This window comes from Ailuropoda melanoleuca, chromosome 15, assembly GCF_002007445.2.
Source record: "Ailuropoda melanoleuca isolate Jingjing chromosome 15, ASM200744v2, whole genome shotgun sequence".
In the NCBI taxonomy this organism is placed as follows: domain Eukaryota; kingdom Metazoa; phylum Chordata; class Mammalia; order Carnivora; family Ursidae; genus Ailuropoda; species Ailuropoda melanoleuca.
The window spans coordinates 33248511-33269936 of record NC_048232.1 but is presented as its reverse complement, the minus strand read 5'-3'; the positions used below and the strand labels follow the sequence as shown (position 1 = coordinate 33269936).

Genomic DNA, 21426 nt, shown 5'->3' with positions numbered 1-21426 from the left:
AGCTCTGGCCAAACTATGCTCCAACTATATGACTACTTTCTATTCATTGAATGAGCCATATTCTTTCTGACCCTCAGTTATTTGCCCTTACAGGTCCCTCTGCCTACAATACTCTTCCTGACCCCTTCTGCCTAGTCAACTCTTTCTTAGTCTTTGGATCTCAATGTCATCCTCTCTAGGAAGACTTTCATTACACTCAAATATTAATTTAGGTGCCTTTCTAAACTTGCCTCCTTACGTAGGTTTGTAATGGCATTTATTACGTTGTGTTGTTTCGCTTGTTTGCTTGTTAGCCCTCTTCCTCCTCATTAGATCATGGCACTCCCTGAGCCCTGGGACTGTTTATCCTCATTGCATCCCAGTACCCCAAATAGTAAATTCTCAAATAACTGACTGAATGAATAAGGCCACAAGCCATGTGCAGAAACAGAAGACGAAGGATAATTCATGCCTCGAATAGCTGAGCTCAGTTAATGAGGACTTGCCCGGGCACCTCAGTGTGAGACTAAAAGCCTGCGTTCCCTTGTGTAGGACCCCTGCACAATTGTAAAAATTTTATAAATAGGACTTAATTGGCTTATATATAGATGTTTGATGTTTTATAAGTTTGGCTGTTTTAGAGGAATCTGTACTTTAAAAACTATTATCAAGGAGAGGTTAATTGCTTTGCAAAAGGATTTGCCACGGTAAACCTTTTAATTTCCTGGATCTTAAGTAGTTTGATTAAAGTTTATTTTGATATTTGTTGGGCCCTGTTAGTCATTGTGCCAGTCTGGAGGGATGCAATTATGAATACATTGTAAAGCCTTCATTTAAGGAAGCTATTAAGTTGCAGTATCAGGCAGATTTAATTAAGTGCTAGACGGCACTGTTTTGAGGGAGAACTAAGAGAAACCATTTCTTCTAATTGGGGGAATGGAAAGACTTAATGGTGGTGTTGGATTCTGAAGATTATGACTCAAATCTCAAGAAAGGCAGGTAGGGGAGAGCAAGTATGGCAGCACAAAAGGAATACGGTGAATTTGCTTTCAATTCTGTAGGGCCACTTTTCCTTACCAAAAAAATAAGTGTTGATATAGGATGAAAATTTGCACATGAACTAGTGTTTTTCAAAATGGGGTCATGAAATAAACTTAGAAAGTGGTGACTACTAGTTGTTTTGTTTCTCAAGATTTTTTTAAAGGATTTATTTATTTATTTTAGGGGCGCCTGTGTGACTCAATCAGCTAAGTGTCCAAGTCTTGGTTTCAGCTCAGGTCATGATCTCAGGGTCATGAAATCGACCATGGCCTTGGGCTCCGTGCTCAGCATGGAGTCAGCTTGAGATTTTCTCCCTCTGCTCCTCCCCCACTCACACGAGCTCTCTGCCTCTCAAAATAAATAAATAAAGTCTTTTTAAAAAGAGATTTATTTATTTGAGAGAGAGAGAGAGAGTCTCAAGCAGACTCAGCTGAGTGCAGAGACACGTGGGGCTCAGTCTCACGACCCTGCGATCACAACCTGAGCTGAAACCAAGAGCTAGACACAACCGACTGCACTATCCAGGTGCTCCAAGATTTAATTTTTAAGTAATCCCTACACCCAAGTGGGGCTCGAACTTTACAACCCTGAGATCAAGAGTCACATGCTCTACAGACTGAGCCAGGCAGGCACCCCTCTAGTGGTATTTCCGAGTGGAGTAGAATAGGAAATAGCAGAGAGTAATGCTTAATAAGGGTAAATATGTCTCGGGATAATTTTGTTTCAGCGTGTATGTATATCACTATATGTATCAGTGTTGAGTGAGAGTATAAAATGTATTCCTTACCTTGGTTTGCAGGAAAATAAATCTGAACGCCACTGATAAAAACCAATAGTAAGGGGCTTGGGCATCACACACCCTGTCTCTGGTCTCTCTATTTGGGATGGTTGCGGTGAAGCCTACTAGTTTATTTTCCCAACAGCCTCTTGTAGCTAACGGCAAAGTAAATTAGCTCCTCTCTTTCTTTTTACTCTTGAGGCTATCGTACTATTTAGTTGGCGATTCTTTCCCCCTTGCAGATGATTCCTCCTAATGTGTAAATAGCAAAGATTCTAGGGATCTGGAAGTTAGTTATTTTGGAGCTGGCTATTTTACCCCCATGGGCTCAGAGCCCATGTGTTAGTTCCTTATTATCCACTAGGTGGTGCTGTGAGGGGCCGGTATTCGCAAGTTTTCCTCTCTCTCGACTCCAGCTTGTTTTGAAACCAGCAGATAGGTATACTTAGGCAGAAAATCTTTTCTCTTCAGGCTCCCAGGCATCCCAGCACAGGGTGTCCAGATGTCCCTCCCCTCCCCAGTTATAACCTGGTCCTACAACTTGAGGAGGGTAGAGAATCTGGGATCGAGAAGGTACAATTTTTTTGGTCAGTATTTCCATCTCTCAAAAGAGATCAGAAATGCTTTACATTCCCCCATGGAAATCAAAGAAGATGCGGAACTGCAGTGGAAGGAATGGAGGTTTATCCCCAAAACAATAACTGGCTTCATGGGGGTAACGGAATTGGCTGGGAGGAGGGGAGGAAGAAGATGTTAAAGGGTCTCTTCCTTGGGGGGCACCTGGGTGGCTCAGTTGGTTAAGCAGAGTTAAGCTCCTGCCTTCCGCTCAGGTCATGATCCTGAGGTCCTGGGATGGAGCCCACATTGAGCTCCCTGCTCCTGGTGGAGCCTGCGAGGAGCCTGCGTTTCCCTCTCCCTCTGCCTACTGCTCCCCCTGCTTGTCCTCTCTCTCTGTCAAATAAATAAAATCTTTAGGAAAAAAAAAAAACACCAAGTTATAAAGATTTCGTTTCTGGGGTGCCTGGCTGGCTCAGTTGGAAGAGCACGAGACTTTTTTTTTCAGAGATTTTATTTATTTAGGGGTGCCTGGGTGGCTCAGTTGGTTAAGCATCTGCCTTCAACTCAGGTCAGGATCCCAGGGTCCTGGGATTGAGCCCCACATCAGGCTCCTTGCTCAGTGGGGAACCTGCTTCTCCCTCTCCCTGCAGCTCCCCCTGCTTATACTCTCTCTCTGTCAAATAAATAAATAAAATCTTTAAACAACAACAACAACAACAAAAATTTTAAAAAAAGGATCCCTTCCTTGGGAAAGCAATAAGTCATAGAATTTGGTTGTATTCAGTAAACATTTTTCAAGAGTTTTATAGGCCAGGAGAACACAAAGTTGAATAAATTTTGGTACCTACTTTCTCAAAGCTCAAGAAAAAAACGAAAGGACAACACTCAACGATAACACAGTGTGATAAATAGGGGCATACACAGGGCACTGTGGAAGCAGAGAAGGGACCCCTACGTCAGTTGTGGTGGGGGGGGGCAGGGAGATGGTCATCAAGGAAGGTTTCCCAGAGGAGATGACACCTAAGCTTTCATCCTGCAAAGATGGATAGGAGCCCTCCAAATCCACAAGGTTCTGCTGTACTCAGGTCCCCCCGGTGACTTCATTTACTCCTGTGATTTCAACAACTACCGCTGTGCTAATAACTCTCAATGTTTCCCTAGCCCAGTCATCTCCTGCCCATCCAGGGTCTCCTATTTGTATGTCGTTGTTCAAATTCAACTTGTCTAAAACCAAGCACTGAAATAGACCCAAGGCTATTGATTTTTTAGTAATCATGTAATTTTTATCCTTATTCATTATAGGGGTGGATATCACTTCCTGTATGAATTACTGTACAAGCACACTAACCAGTCTCCAACTTAGATCTCTCTCCACCACCCATTCCCCAGTCTGTCCTACACACTTAGATCTTCAACAAGATTTATCTTCCTTAAGTCCAATGCTTATGGTATCATTTCATCGAACAACAACTTTTAGAGGTTCCCTTTGGTCTACCCAGTGGAGAACAAGTTCCTTTACCCAATAGTCAAGGCAGTTGCTATGGTCTAAATATTTGTGTTGCCTGCACCCCTCCATTCATGTTGAAATTCTAACCCCCAGACGTGATTGTATTAATAAGTGGGGACTTTGAGAGGTGATTAGGATTTGAGAGTGGAGCCTCCTGAATGGGATTGGTGCTCTTATAAAAGAGACCCCACAGAGCTCCCTAGACCCTACCACCATGTGAGGTTACAAGAAGTCTGTGACCTGCAGGAGGGCCCTCACCTGACCATGCTGGCAACCTGATCTTAGACTTTCAGCCCCCAGAATTGTGAGCAGTAAATTTCTCTTGTTTATAAGCTACCCAGTCTATAGTATTTTGTTATAACAGCCTGCATGGTTTAAGACAGCACACTCTGTTCTGGTCCTGAATGACTCTTTCTATCTTTATATTCTATGATTTCCTTAAATGCCTTTTACAGCCAAACTCATCTACTCAAAGTTTATTTCCTGAATATAGCTTATGCTTTTCTACCTCGGTGTCTAAGTTTGCTATCATGATGCTATCTATGTTTGGATAACATTAAAGGCAGAAAATATACATGATGACTTACATTTTAATATATAAAGAGCTCTTGCAAATCAATAAGAAAAGACAACCACTCTAATAGAAAAAACGGCAGAGTAACACAATAAACATAAACACAAATAGACAATTCCAATCAATATGGTTGGATTTAAATCTACCACCATACTACTGTATGTTTTTTTTTAAAAGATTTTATTTATTTATTTGATAGAGAGAGACAGCCAGTGAGAGAAGGAACACAAGCATTGGGAGTGGGAGAGGAAGAAGCAGGCTCTGGGATTGTGGGGCTCAATCCCAGAATGTTGGGATCACACCCTGAGCAGAAGGCAGACGCTTAAGGACTGCACCACCCAGGCGCCCCTACTGTATGTTTTTTATTTGTCCTATCTTTTTTGTTCCTATTTTCCTGCTGATCTTGGATTATTTTTAGTAGTTCATTTTATCTTCTCTTAATAACTATATATATATTTTTTTCAGTAGTTGCACTAAGGCTTACTATATGCATCTTTAACTTACCACAGACTACCTTCAAATAATATTATATGATTTCATGTGTAATGTAAAAACTGTATAGTGGTATACTTCCATTTTCCCTTTGCACATCCTTCCTGCTATCGTTGTCATACATTTTACTTCTACATATATCCCACTGTGTATTATTACTAGCTTTGTCTTAAAGAATCTATTATTATTTTTTTTTTAAAGATTTTATTTATTTATTTGACAGAGATAGAGACAGCCAGCGAGAGAGGGAACACAAGCAGGGGGAGTGGGAGAGGAAGAAGCAGGCTCATAGCGGAAGAGCCTGATGTGGGGCTCGATCCCATAACGCCGGGATCACGCCCTGAGCCGAAGGCAGACGCCCAACCGCTGTGCCACCCAGGCGCCCCGAATCTATTATTTTTTAAAATTTATTTTAAGTAATCTCTACACCCAATGCAGGGCTCAAACTCACAACCCTGAGATCAAGAGTCACATGCTCTACTGATTGAGCCAGCCCAGTCCCCCAAAGAGTCAATTATCTTTTAAACAACTTTTTAAAAATGTCTTTTATTGTTACCTACATATTGACTATTTCCGTTCTCTTAATTTGTGTTGAGCTCAGTTTCCATTTGGTATCATCTTTCTTCCATCTGAAGAAACTCCTTTGACATTTCTGGTAATGTAAGTGATAAATTTTTTCAACTTTTGTTTGTCTTTAAAAATTTCTATTTTTGTCTTCATTTTTACATCCACTGGAAATACTATTGTAGGTTGACACTTTTTTCATTTAGCACTTTAAAGGTGTCATTTCCTTGTCTTCTGTCTTGAATGTTTCTGATGATAAATTCATGCTTATACTTGTCTTTGCTTCAATATTTATATCTTTTTCTCTGTCTTCTTTTCAGATTTCCTTATCACTGGTGTTCAGCAATTTGATTATGCTGTATCTAGGTATAATTTTTTTTGTGTTTATCCTGCATGAGGTTTATCAAATTATTTGGATCTGGGTGTTGATAGTTTTTCACTAAATCTTGTGAATTTTTTGCCATAATTTCTGCAAATATTCTTTTCTGCTCCCTTTGTCTTCCAGTGCTCCAAATTACATGTCTGGTAGAATGCTTGATATCATCCAACAGATCACTGAGGCTCTGCTTATTTCCCCTCTGGTTTTCTTTTCTCTCTGTGCTTCAGTTAACATAGTTCTTATTTCTATGTCTTCAAGTTCACTGATCTTTTCAACTTCATCATCTAATTTTCTGTTAAGTCCATACAACGGTATTTTTCATTTCTTTTGTATAGTCTTTTTATATCTCTCCTCATTGGATTTATGGTTTTCTTTAAATATTTGAACTTATAACAGATGTTTTGAAATCTTTACCTATTAATTGCACGATTTCTGTCATTTCTGGGTCTGTTTTTACTGTCTAATTTTTCTCCTGGCAATAGATCACATTAAAAAAATTTTTTTTTGCTTATTTATCTGTTTATTTATTTGGTGGTTGAGAGGAACATGTTTATTAGATGCTGGACATTGTAAATGTTACGTTGTGGAATTTCTGGATTTTATTGTCTTTCTTGAAGAGTATTGGGCTTTGTTCTGACAGGCAGCTAATTTACTTGCATATCAACTTGATACTTTTGAGGCAGGTTTTTAAACTTTGTTAGGGCAGCTCTAGAGTAGCTTTACTCTTGGGTTAGTAGGAGTCCATTCCTAAGGCATAGCTTTTTTGAGGTAGCTAATGAATGCTCTGAATATTTGACACAGTCTCTCCAGTCTGACTCGTTAGAACTCTAATTTCTTCTATGCCTGTGTAAGCTCCAGTAATTATTCAGTTTATTATAATTCTCCTACAGTTGTTCTTTACCTGGTAGTTGATTTTTGGCCATTTTCAAGGAGTCTCCCTTCTCATGCCATGCATGTGCAGCCTCCTGTTCAGCCAAAGACTCACAAGACCACTATGCAGATTTGTGGAGCTCTTTCTTTGCATAGCTCCCTTCTCTCTAGTACTCTCTCACAGAATCCAGCCTCCTCAGCCTCCCCCAAATCAAATCTCTGTCTCCTCAACTCAACAAAACCACTGTACGCTGCTTGGATTTCCCATCCCTGTGCTGTATAGTCTGAAGAGAATCTATGGGCAGATAGTTGGAATAATTGGAAGGTGCACATAATTTGTTTTTTTTCTTTTCTGTTAGGGGTCACAATCTTATGCTGCCTTTGCCCAATGTCTTAAACAAGTAGTTTCGTATATTTTGTGCGGTTTTCTAGGGGTGTGTGTGTGTGTGTGTGTGTACGTGTGTTGCAAGGGCTAGTCTGATGCCAGTTACTTTGTCATAGTCAGAAATAAGAAGACAATTCAATTTTCACTTGATATAGAATTCTAGGTTGACATTATTTTTCTTAGTACTTCAAAGATGTCATTCCATTGTCTTCTGACTTGTATTGTTATCTTTGTGTTCTTATATGTGATGTTTCTTTATCAGAAATGAAAAATAGGGGCGCCTGGGTAGTGCAGTCGTTAAGTGTCTGCCTTCGGCTCAGGGCGTGATCCCGGCGTTCCAGGATCCAGTCCTACATCGGGCTCTTCCGCTGGGAGCCTACTTCTTCCTCTCCCACTCCCCTTGCTGTGTTCCCTCTCTTGCTGGCTGACTTTATCTCTGTCAAATAAATAAAAATCTTAAAAAAAAAAGAAATGAAAAATAAAACAACCAGATACACTTTACTCTTATTAAGAAAAAAAAGAGCTCAGTGTGGTAAGTTTCAGGGAAATGGGTACATTCATACTTCTGGTGGTATAAATTGTCAAAGTGTTCTTGTGGGGACAATCTGACCTAAGATACTAATGACCTAAAATATTTTTCTAGGCACATAGGAGAATAAATATATATAGAAGAACTTTGTAATTAAAAAGAAATAAGAGTCCGTTCCCAAGTGCATCTGCAGTTCAAAATGTCACACCCATCCCCCTAAACTAAGCCCTCCAACCCCAATAGCCCCCAAGTCTTCTTTGATGCGAATATTGGAGGGAAGCAAGTTGGTCGAACTGTCTTAGAACTGTTTGCAGGTATTGTATCCAAAACTGCAGAAAATTTTTGTGCCTTGTGTACAAGAGAAAAAGGCATTGGATTCACCACTGGGAAACCTCTCCATTTTGATGGATGCCCTTTCCACTGAATTATTAAGAAATTTAGGGTTGCCTGGGTGGCTCAGTTGGTTAAGTGGCTGTCTCCAGCTCAGGTCGTGATCCCAGGATCCTGGGATTGAGCTGCACGTCGAGCTCTCTGCCCGCTTCTCCCTCTTCCTCTGCCTGCTGCTCTGCCTGCTTGTGCTCTCTCTCTGTTGAATAAATAAATAAAATCTTTTAAAAAAAAGAAAAAAGAGGGGGTGGGGGAATGGGATAGACTGGTGATGGGTAGTAAGGAGGGCACGTATTGCATGGTGCACTGGGTGTTATACGGCAACATGAAGCATCGAACTTTACATCGGAATCCGGGGATGTACTGTATGGTGATTAACATAATATAATAAAAAAAAAAGAAAAAAGAATTTATGATTCAGGGTGTAGACTTCTTATATCAAAATGGGACAGAGAGAGAAAGTGTTTATGGTGAAAGTTTTGAGGATGAAAATTTCTTTTTTTAAAATTATTTATTTATTTATTTGTGAGAGAGAGACAGACAGAGAGCATGAGAGGAGAGAGAGAAGCAGACTCCCCACTGAGCAGGGGGCCCAATGCAGTGCTGGATCCCAGGACCCTGAGATCATGACCTGAGTCAAAGCCCGATACCCAACTGACTGAGCCACCCAGGCCCCCCCCATATTTCCTTTTTGTCTTTTAAAAAAATATTTATTTATTTATTTTAGAGAGAGAGAGCACGAGCATCAGTGGGGGGAGGTGTGGGGGAGAGGGAGAAGGAGAGAGTCTCAAGCAGACTCCCACTAAATGTGGAGCCGGAGGTGGGGCTTGATTTTCCAACCCTGAGATCATGACCTGAACTGAGATCCGGTCAGAGGTTTAACCGACTGAGCCACCCTGGTGCCCCTGAAGATGAAAATTTCTATTATAAGCACGGTCAGGGAGGTTTATTGAGCATGGCAAATGCAGGCTGCAATACAAATGGTTCTTAGTAGTTTCGACTCTTCATTTGGATGGGAAACAGGTGGTATTTGGCCAAGTAATTAAAGGAGTGGGTGGGGCAAGGATACTGGAAAATGTAGAAGTGAAAGGTGAAAAACCTGCCAAATTGTGCATTATTGCAGAATGAGGAGAATTGAAGAAAGGGAATGATTGGAGCCTATTCCCAAAAGACTGTTCTGGTGACCGTCATCCAGATTTCCCTGAGGATGCATATATAGATTTAAAAGATGTAGATAAAATTTTACTGATAACAGAAGACTTTAAAAACATCAGAAATACTTTTTTCAAATCCCGGAACTGGGAGATGGCCATTAAAAAATACAGAAAAGTTTTAAGATATGTGGAAGATTCAAAGACTGTTGTTGAGAAAAAAGATAGATCGAAGCTTTAAACTGTGTGCTGAATATTGGTGCTTGTAAACTGAAGATATCAAACTGGTCGGGAGCAACTGACAGTTGTTCGGAGGCTCTTGAAATTGACCCATTGAATACCAAAGCATTGCGTGGGAGAGGTCAGGGACGGCAAGGGTTAAAAGAATACAATCACCCTCAGTGGCAGCCCTGTCGGGACCCCTCTCACTCTGGAGAGCTTTGTCTGTATCTTCACTTAATAAACTTCTATTGCTTTACTCCAAAAAATAAAAATAAAAAAGAAATAAAAGAATACGATCAAGCTAGTCCTGGAAGATAAAGCTATCCAGGCAGAATTGCTGAAAGTCAAACAAAAGATAAAGGCACAAAAAGATAAAGAAAAGGCGGCACATACAAAATTGTTTGCCTAATAAGGAATTCAGTTTTACTTAAATATTATGCATTGATTGTATAAAGGCAATAAGAAATTTTAAAGGTTTTTGTCTGTTATATATGATCCCTGATATGTTTCCTTTGATGCTTCTTTTTCCCATTATTTACAGTTTAGGAATACTGATAAGGGTTTACTCGTAAAAAAAAAAAAAAAAGTGTTAGATGGGAGCCTGCGTGGCTCAGTCGTTAAGCGTCTGCCTTCAGTTCAGGTCATGGTCCCAGGGTCCTGGGATCGAGCCCCACATCGAGCCCCACATCGAGCTCCACATTCCTCTCCCACTCCCCCTGCTTGTGTTTCCTCTCTCGCTGCCTCTCTCTCTGTCAAATAAATAAATAAAATCTTGTTTAAAAAGTGTTATAAAAAACAAACCAATATGGGGCACCTGGGTGGCTCAGTTGTTAAGCGTCTGCCTTCGGCTCAGGGCGTGATTCCAGGGTCCCAGGATCGAGGCCCACATCAGGCTCTCTGCTCTGCTGGGAGCCTGCTTCTTCCTCTCCCACTCTGCCGGTTTGTGTTCCCTCTCTTGCTGCTGTCTCTCTCTCTGTCAAATAAATAAATAAAATCTTAAAAAAAAAAAAAAAACCACAAACCAATAAACCCCACAAAAAACCAACCAACCAAACAAGAAAACCCAAACCAAAATCATGATTACATTTATATAAAATACAAAAAAAAGCAAGACCAACTACTACTGTTAGAAGTTAAGATGGTAGTTACATTTGGGAGTAGTGACTGAAAGGGGACACAAAGGAAACTTTTGAGATGCTAGATAAATATATATATATATACATATATACACACACACACATATATATATATTTAGATTTTATTAGTTTATTTGAGAGAGTGAGAGCCACAAGCTGGGGGAGCAGCTGGCACAGGGAGAAGCAGACTCCCTGCTGAGCAGGGAGCCTGATGCAGGACTCAATCCCAGGACCCTGGGATCGTGACTTGAGCCGAAGGCAGATGCTTAACTCACTGAGCCACCCAGGTGCCCCTGATATATATATTTTTTATCATGATTTTGTAGTTATACTATAAAAGCCCCAAAACAAAGAAGGAAAAACTTGGTCACTTTTAGAGGTTTCTAGGTTATTAACTAAATATTCCTAAAAATGTATAAATAAAGAATCAAACATATATTCTAACCCCTAAAGGACTGTATTTCAGGGTTACATAATAATTAACAAGGGAAAAAAATTTTTTTAAGTAGGCTCCACGCTGAAATTTCTTTTTTTTTTTTCCTTAAATATTTTATCTATTTATTTGACAGAGAGAGAGACAGCCAGCGAGAGAGGGAACACAAGCAGGGGGAGTGGGAGAGGAAGAAGCAAGCTCATAGTGGAGGAGCCTGATGTGGGGCTTGATTCCATAATGCAGGGATCACGCCCCGAGCCGAAGGCAGACGCTTAACCGCTGTGCCACCCAGACGCCCCAGAAAATTTCTTTTTTTTTTTTAAAGAAAAATCACAGCTAACAAGTTCAGAAGGAATTATGGAATTAGAAAATCACCAGCTTGGGAGATACAGGTTTTATAGGGCTTGAAGTTTAAGCATTTTGAGAGATCCTTTTAAGTAGAATACATACTTTTGGAACAAATTAGTTACAGGACTTTGGAAAGGATTCATGTAGGCGAGGGGCCCTGAGACTGAAAATCCATTAGCTTCGTGGTAAGTCTCCTCTGCCGAGTTCTGCCGGGCTGACTCTTCCTACAGCCTCCAGTGATCTCTTAGGGGAATTTTTCACAAGATCAAATGTCTTAGATAATCTATTGATTCCATTTATTTATTTATTTTTCTTAGCGAGATCCTCTGGAACCTAATTTGTGCCTGTTGGTCTGGACTAGCTGCTCTCCGGACTGGCTCCATAGTTGATATCCTGGGACTTCCCTTTGTCATCATCATAGGGATGATTTTCACCTCTCTTGTGTAAATTCCTATGTCCTTGATCTCAGGTCTTCCTCTTTCTTGGCTTACTTCCTCTTTCTGGTGGAGAACAGCTTTACTGAGAAAAGGCACATAGGAGATAAATTGTGTGAGAGCTTACACTCATGGAAGATGCCTTTCTTTATTCTACTCTCACAGTTTATTGTTTGGGTATCAGACTCTAGATTGAAAATAATTTCCTTCAGAATTTTGAAGGCATTGTTTCTTTATTTTCTGGCTTCAGTTTGTTGTTTTGTTTCGTGTGCGTGTGTGTGCGTGTGTGTGTGTGTTTTAGAAAATTTGCTCTATTTAAAAAGTGTATATAATATACCCCATGATATAAAATTCTAAACATAGTAGATTTTAAAAGGATCATAATGAAAAATATAGATACCTATTTTCTTTTCCTATGTATACCTTTTGTACATTTATGGTCCTTTTTTTAAAGATTTTATTTATTTATTTGACAGAGAGAGACAGCCAGCGAGAGAGGGAACACAAGCAGGGGGAGTGGGACAGGAAGAAGCAGGCTCCCAGCAGAGGAGCCCGATGTGGGGCTCTATCCCAGAACGCGGGGATCACGCCCTGAGCCAAAGGCAGACGCTTAACGCCTGAGCCACCCAGGTGCCCCTTGTACATTTATTGTCTTTTCTTAGCTTTGCATTTTTCTTTATTTTACAATCTGATTCATACTCACAGTAAAAACATTTTAAATATCATAGACAGGTATAAAGCAAAAAGTAGAAATTCCCTTCTCTCCATTCCCTCCTCAGATACTGGTAAATACCCTTTCACACTTTCAACCACCTGGATATATTTTTGGTTTTTGCATAAATGGTTTCACATTATACATGTTGTTCTGTAACTTATTTTTTTTCACTGAGTACTGTAATGGAAATCTTTCATGAAACTACATTTAGATCTACTTCATTCCTTTTTTAAAAATGATTTTATTGGGGCGCCTGGGTGGCACAGCGGTTAAGCGTCTGCCTTCGGCTCAGGGCGTGATCCCAGGGTCCTGGGATCGAGCCCCACGTCAGGCTCCTCCGCTATGAGCCTACATCTTCCTCTCCCACTCCCCCTGCTTGTGTTCCTTCTCTCGCTGGCTGTCTCTATCTCTGTCGAATAAATAAATAAAACCTTAAAAAATAAATAAAATAAAATAAAAATGATTTTATTTATTTGAGAGAGAGAAAGCACACAGGGGCAGGGTGGGGTAGGGGAAGGGGCAGAGGCAGAAGCAGATACCCTGCTGAGCAGGGAGCCCAATACGGCGCTCTATCCCAGGACCCTGAGGTCATGACCTGAGCTGAAGGCAGATGATCAACTTGCTGAGCCAGCCAAGTGCCCCTACTTGATTCTTTTTAATGCTTGTACTTTATTCGTTTATTTATCACTAATTGTTTAGCCAGTTCCCTCATGATGGCTATTCAAGGTATTTCCAACATTTTATTAATAAAAATAATGCTGCAACAAACTTGTTAATAGCTTATTTAGACAAATGAGGTTATTATATTGACTTACATATCCTACACTCCTTTTAAAAATCAGATTTTTAAAAAGATTTATTTATGTCTTTTAGAGAGAGAGAGAGAGAGAGAGCTCGTGTGCGAGTGGGGGAGGGGTAGAGGGAGAGAAAATCTCAAGTGGACTCCCCACTGAGCACGGCCCCCCCCCCCCAACTGGTGGCTCAACTGACTGAGCCACTCAGGTGCCCCTAAAAATCAGATGTTTTTAATGAAAGTTGAAGTATTGAAAATCACTAATGCAATAATGTGGGTAATGTGTGAATTTGAAGGGAAAGAATCAGGGTTTTAGCAATCCTATTTTTATTAAGTAATATTCATGTCAACAAACCAGAAAGCCATGTAAAACTAAGTCTTTTTAAAGACTAGGACTGAGCCGGTGAGCCTTATGTAGACTAAGGCTGCTTCCTCACTGTGGAATTTCTCTCAAGGGCTCCACTCAATTTCCTAGACACGTCCTTTCTGCTCCATGCTCAGAAGCTGCCTGGTTATCTCAGTTCACTTTTAACTATCAGACCCGTTTGGTAGCAGGTGACGTACATTTTTAAGATCTAAGATGTTTCTAACAAAATTTTCTGGCTTCAATGTTGTGTTGAGAAAACAGATGTCATTTGATTCCCAATCTGCTGTACATGACCTGTGTTTTCTTTTTGAAATCTTCAAGATCCTCTCTTTAAGGTGTTGATGTGATTGGTGTATTTTTGTATTATTTGCTTGATAATTTCCTCCTTCCTATATCTCTGTTCTCCTTTCTAATATTGAATCTCTCTTGGACTGATACTTGAGTTTTTATGCCTTTTCACTCCTTTTTTTTTTAAGATTTTATTTTTTTTAAAGTAATGTCTACACCCAACATGGGGCTCGAACCCACAACCCCAAGACCAAGAGTCACACACTCCACCGACTGAGCCAGCCACGCGCCTCCGTGCCTTTTCATCCTGTTGCCAGTCTTTTTGTTCTACTTTCTTGGAGATTTCATGCACTTTAATTTCCAACTTTTCTAGGGGAATGTTTTTATTTTGGCTATCATATTTTTAATTTCTATGGCTTCTTTCTTCTCTTAGTTCTTTTCTTTTTTTTAAGATTATTTATTTATTTATTTGACAGAGAGAGAGAGACAGCCAGTGAGAGAGGGAACAGAAGCAGGGGGAGTGGGAGAGGAAGAAGCAGGCTCCCAGTGGAGGAGCCTGATGTGGGGCTCGATCCCAGGGCTCTGGGATCACGCCCTGAGCTCAAGGCAGACACTTAACGACTGAGCCACCCAGGCACCCCCCCACCCCCCCACCCCCGTCTTCTTTTATTTCTTAAGAATAGTATCCTGGGGGCACTTGGATGGCTCAATCAGGTGGGCTTTAGACTCCGTTTCGACTCAGGTCACGATATTCAGGTTGTGAGATGGAGCCTGCTTTGGACTTCTTGCTCAGCAGGGAGTCTGCTTCTCTCCCCATCCCTATCCCTCTGCCCCTCTCCTGGCTTGCATGTGTATGCACATGCCCTCTCTCTCTCTCAAATAAATAAGTAAATCTTTAAAAAAAATAGTATCCTGTACTTGTTTCATGGTATTATTTTTTATCTCTCTGAAGGTATGGATTTTATATATATGTGTGTGTGTGTGTGTGTATATATATATATATTTAAAATATTTTCCTGTTGTTTAGTCTCTGTTTTTTCCAAGTCCCGCCTCTCCCTTTTTGTTTGTGTTTTGGTCTCAGTTTTCCATATTGGAAACTTTTCTCAGATTATCTTGTGAATTGTGAACTGTGACTTCCATTTATCTGTGAGAGTGTGTAACTAAAAAAAACCCAAAAAACAATTAGAAGCTCTGTGTGTCTCAGAGGCATGTTGACAGATGAATGTCTTTTCTTTTCTTTTCTTTTTTTTAAGATTTCATTTATTTATTTGACAGATAGAGAGACAGCCTGATACGGGTCTTGATCCCAGGACCCTGGGATCATGACCTGATGCGAAGGCAGACGCTTAACAACTGAGCCACCCAGCATCCCAATAGATGAGTCTCACTGTGGGGTGAGCAGGCAGTGAGTTGGCTTTTTGTTGAGGGGAACCCAAATATCAGTAGCTGTAAGTTTCTCTGGAGCTATTCAGTCTCTCCAGAGAGCTCTCCAGTTTTCTGTGCAGTGGGTAAAACTGTGGCTGCTAGCATGCCAGAAGCTGGGAAGGAAAAGGAGTCTCATTCTTCAGCATAGCAACTGTGATTGGCACAAAAAAATGCACCTCACAAGACACATTCACTTTCTAGTCCCCAGAACCTGTGAATATTACATAGCAAAAAAGTGACTATTTCCTTGTATGGAAAGATGTGATGAAATTAATTATCTGAAGAAGAGTTTATCCTGGGTTATCTGGGTGGAACCTAAATGTAATTACACATATCGTTACGGGAGAGAGGCAGGGGAAGATTAGACGGAGGTCTGCACGGAGGAGAAGGCCATGTGAAGCTGGAGGCCAAAACTGGAGTGATGTGGCCATAAGCCAAGGAACATCTAGAACCACCGGAGGCTGGGAGAGGCAAGGAACAGATTCTTCCCTTTGGCGGGTATGTGACTGCTGACACTTTGCTTTTCAACTTTTGTTCTCCAGGCTATGAGAGAATAAATCTCTGTTGTTTTAATGCCACCAAATTTATGGTAATTTGAGAGTGCAGCCACGGGAAATGAATACAGTGACCTTCACTTAAACTCCTGTTTACAGTCTGATTTCATGTCCTGCCCTCCTCTGAGTCCTCTGGCTCAATTTCTTTTTCTTTCTTTCTCTTTCTCTCTTTCTCTCTTTCTCTTTCTTCCTTCCTTCCTTCCTTCCTTCCTTCCTTCCTTCCTTCCTTCCTTCCTTCCTTTCTTTCTCTTTTTTGAAGATTTTGTCTATGTATTTGACAGACAGAGAGAGAGCACAAGCAGGGGAAGCAGCAGGCAGAGGGAGAAGCAGCCTACCTGCTGAGCAGGGAGCCTGACAACAGGGCTCCATCCCAGGACCCAGGAATCCATGCCCTGAGCCAAAGGCAGCCGCCCAATGACTGACCCACTCAGGCACCCTGGCTCAATGTCTGTGGAGAAGGAACTTTTTTTTTTTTTTAAAGATTTTATTTATTTATTCGACAGAGATAGAGACAGCCAGTGAGAGAGGGAACACAAGCATGGGGAGTGGGAGAGGAAGAAGCAGGCTCATAGCGGAGGAGCCTGACGTGGGGCTCGATCCCACAACGGCGGGATCACGCCCTGAGCAGAAGGCAGACGCTCAACCGCTGTGCCACCCAGGCGCCCCTCTGGAGAAGGAACTTTTTATTTCCTCCCTGGAAGTTCCCTGAGGAAGTTGCCTGGCTGGGGAAACCTGGGAACGGGGATCTTATATCAAATATATAAACTGGCCTTTTCCACTGCCATGTGAGGGACTGGCACCTCCAAGTTCTGAGGCTTCTGGAATGGAGGGTGGGGTGGGGTTGTAAATTGGCTTGCTTCTTTTTTTTTTTTTTTTAAAGATTTTATTTATTTATTTGACAGAGAGAGAGACAGCCAGCGAGAGAGGGAACACATGCAGGGGGAGTGGGAGAGGAAGAAGCAGGCTCCCAGCAGAGCAGGGAGCCTGATGTGGGGCTCGATCCCAGGACCCCAGGATCACGCCCTGAGCTGAAGGCAGACGCTTAACGACTAAGCCACCCAGGCACCCCTGTAAATTGGCTTGCTTCTTATTGGTCTCACCTACTATGGGTATTTAGGCTTCGACTTGCTCCAAATCGTGAAGTTATCACTCCTCTATCGGATTTCCTTCTTCCAGAATGTGTCATCTCCCATCTACTGTTGACTTCTTTCCTACTCTCCGGGTCCTTGTGGGTTTATTTCTTTTTTATTCCTTTACTAGCATTTTTGAGAAGAGAGTGTTCTATGTGCATGTTTAACTGGGATTTTTTTTAACTTTTCAAACTGATTTTTTTTTCTATTTCCGAATTTACAATTTTTTTTAAAGATTTATTTATTTACCTCAGAGAGAGAGAGAGAGCATGAGTGGGAGGGGCAGAGGGAGAATGAGAGAGACTCTAAAGCAGACCCCATGCTGAGCATGCTGAGCCCAATCCCAGGACCCCAAGATCATGAACGGAGCTGAAACCAAGAGTTGGATGTTTAACCAACTACACCACTCAGACCCTCTCTATTTCTGAATTTTAAATGTTTTGATCATAATGTCTTCTGGGTTTTGCTTCATGCTTAGAAACACCTTTAAAGAATACTTTTATGGTTCAATAACTTACCTTTCAATCACTGTTCAATCTGCAATTTATTTGAGTTCATTTAATGACATAAGATCTAGCTTTTCTATTTAATGGCAAATAGTTGCCCTAATTCCACTTGTTGAAAAATCTACTCTTTCCTCACTAACTTGAAATATCTTATTTACTGTATGTGCTAAATTTTTAAAAAAGATTTTTTTTTATTAATGGGTAATATTATTTCTAACTTTGGAAGGGGCATCTTATATTTGCTCCTGTGTATACACCAGTAATTTTTTAAATTAATGAATTTCATTTTTTAGAGCAATTTTAGGTTCACAGCCAGGTTGATCAGGTACAGAAAGTTCCCCTATACCTCCTATCCCCACACACGCAAACCTTCCCGCCCTATTGACATCCCACATCAGGGTGGAACATTTATTACATTGTCAAACCTACACTGACACATTGTTATCACTGAAAGTCCACAGTTTACATTAGGGTCCACTCTTGGTGTTGAACGTGCTATGGGTTTTGACAAATGTATAAGGACGTACCTACCATTGTAGTATCATACTGATAGTTTCACTGCCCTAAAAATCCTCAGGATTATCCCTCCTTCCCCCAACCCATGCCAACCACTGGTCTTTTTACTGTGTCTGTAGTTTTGCCTTTTCCACAATGTCATACGTAACCTTTCCAGATTGACTTCTTTCAGTTCGTAATATGCTAACATGTAAAAATATGGTTCCTCCATGTGTTTTCATGGCTTATAGCTCACTTTTTTCAGCACTGAATAATATTCCATAATCTGGATGTACTACAATTTATTTATCCATTCACTTACTGAAGGATGTCTTGATTTCTTCTAAGTTTTGGCCATTATGAGTAAAGCTGCTCTAAACATTCATGTGCAGGTTTTCGTGTGGACATAAATTTGGTTCATTTGGGTAAACACCAAGGATTGCGATTGCAGAATTGTATGGTAAGAGTATGTTTCGTTTTGTAAGAAATTGCCAAACTGTCTTCCAAAGTGGTTAGACCATTTTGCATTCCCACCAGCGATGAATGGGAGTTCCTGTTGCTCCATATACTTGTCAGCATTTGGTTTTGCCAGTGTTTCGGATTTTGGCCAGATCCAATTGGTATGTAGTGATAACTCATTGTTGATTTAATTTTTAATTCCCTGATGATATAGGATGTTGAATATTTTTTCATATGCTTACTTGCTATCTGTATATCTTCTTTGATAAAATGTCTAGGTCTTGGGGCGCCTGGGTAGCGCCGTCGTTAAGCGTCTGCCTTTGGCTCAGGGCATGATCCTGGCGTTCCGGGATTGAGTCCCACATCGGGCTCCTCGGCTAGGAGCCTGCTTCTTCCCCTCCCTCTCCCCTGCTGTGTTCCCTCTCTCGTTGGCTGTCTCTCTGTCACATAAATAAATAAAATCTTTAAAAAAAAAAGTGTAGGTCTTTCGCCCATTTTTAAAAAATGAGGTGGTTCATTTTCTTTCTTTTTTTTTTTTAAAGATTTTTTTATTATTTATTCAACAGAGATAGAGACAGCCAGCGAGAGAGGGAACACAAGCAGGGGGAGAGAGAGAGGATGAAGCAGGCCCATAGCAGAGGAGAGCCTGACGTGGGGCTCGATCCCATAACGCCGGGACCGCGCCCTGAGCCGAAGGCAGACGCCCTACTGCTGTGCCACCCAGGCGCCCCGAGGTGGTTCATTTTCTTATTACTGAGGTTTTTAAAATTTTTAAAAAAGATTTTATTTATTTAGGGGCACCTGGGTGGCTCAATTGGTTAAGTCTCTGTCTTTGGTTCAGATCATGATCCCAGGGTCCTGGGATTGAGTCCCAAGTCGGGTTCCCTGCTCAGTGGGAAGTCTGCTTCTCCCTCTTCTCCCCATTCCTGCTCTCTCTCTCTCAAATAAATAAAGTCTTAAAAATTTATTTATTTATTTATTTGAGGGCAGGTGGGGGCAGAGGGAGAGGAGAGAGAGTCTTGAGCAGACTTGCCGCTGAATGCAGAGCCTGCTAAGGGGCTTGATTCCATGACCCTGAGATCAGGACCTGAGCTGAAATCAAGAGTTGGATGTTTAACTGACTGAGCCATCCAGGGACCGCATCTTACTACTGAATTTTAAGAGGTTTTTTTTGTATATTTTGGATACCAGTCCTCTACCAGATGTGTCTTTTGCAAATATTTTCTATCACCCTGTGGCGTGTCTTCTCATTCTCTTGACATTGTCTTTCTCACAGCATAAGTTTTTAATTTTACTGAAGTTCAGCTTATTGTTGCTTTCATGGATCATGCCTTTGGTGTTGCCTCTGAAAAGCCTTTGCCGTGCTCAAGGTCATCTATGTTTTCTCCTAGGAGTTTTATAGTTTTATGCTTACATTTAAGTCCATGATCCATTTTGAGTTAAGATCTATGTCTAAATTAATTTCTTTTTCATGGGAATTTCCCCATGTCAAGATCCTTAATTTTATCCTCGGTAAAGCCCTTTTTGCCATGTAAGGGAACATATTTAGAGGTTCTGGGGATTAGGACATAGACATATTTGTGGGCCATTATTGAGCATACCATTGGGTTACAAAGAGTCAAGAACAAGGATCCATCTGGTCCTGTGGAACCAGCAAAGAGAAGCCATCATGAACCCAGGTATGTTCTTCCGGTCTCTCCTCTCATCTTGCCTCTGACCTTCTGTTTTGGGCTTCTTTCCTAGCAATAGGCTTCTTCTGGTTCTCTGTCCTCAGTGGGGGAAAAATAGCCACAATTCACTGCCTGAGCTTTACATGTTTCAGATCCAGTCACATGAAGGGACTAACTTATTTCTTTTCCAGATCCAATTCCTGGGGTGTTGGGAGGAATAAATCTGCTTGTCTCTGTTGTCTATCTCTGGTTCAGTTAGCTGGTCTGGAGGGCAGAGTTTTAGTTAGCATAAATACGGCTGCTGGCAGTCACCCATTTAACCATGTGGAAGGGGGACAAAGAATGGGTAATCACTGTGAGATGGACAAATTTCCCAAAGAAGTAACCACCACATTTATGTACATTTACCTCTACTCTCTGACCATATATTTTAATAATCTACCTGGCAAATAGTAATAGAAAAGTTTAAGAGGCACCAATAAATTCAGTAAGTGAAGCAGTGAATGACAGATTAATACAGTTTTTGCCAATACTCATTTCTTGTATTTGCAAGGGTATACTTTGACTAGTCAGAAAAACAAACAACTCTTTTGATTTGCCCTCAAATAAATGACCTTAATCCCAGCTAGGTTCAGCTTCTCATGCTCCTTCAACTCCTCAACCTTTTACTTGCTTCTTTTTCACTCTGTCACTGGCCTCTGCAATTGGCCTCATAGTAGAGGGCTAACATGCTTGTTTATCAATTCTTTGTGATCTTATTGACCACCATGGCTACTCTGGTCAGTGACCAGCCTTAATTTGTGATAACTAGATATTTCTCCATCTGTTCCAGCTCTTGGTTTCCAAATATCTCTCAAATCTTTCCTCCCAGTGTGCTCCTATCCCATCAATATCTGGTTTCCTTTTTGAAAGCAGGCAGTTAGGTATCATTTCAAGTTTTTACAACGGGGAAGCATCACTCCTGTAATAACACCCACACACACACACACTAGGAATGTTATGAAAATGGTCAACAGGCAGGCACACACATCCTTAAGAATAGCTTCTGGATAAAAAATCTGAGAATACATGGGGCGCCTGTGGCTCAGTTGGTTGGGCCTTCTACTCTTGATTTCAGCTCAGAGTATGGTCTTGGGGTCGTGGGCTCTAACCCCACGTTGGGCTCCCTGCTCAGTGGGGAGTCTGCTCCTCTCCTTCTCCCTCTGCCCCTCCCCCTGTGCTCTCTCGTTCTCGATCTCTCTCTAAAAATAGGTGAGT

General features: G+C 41.2%; 1 pseudogene; it reads left to right on the top strand.

Annotated features, from left to right (window-relative positions):
• Positions 1-7855: 7855 nt before the first annotated feature.
• Positions 7856-9825, top strand: LOC100467555 (annotated as a pseudogene).
• Positions 9826-21426: the final 11601 nt, after the last annotated feature.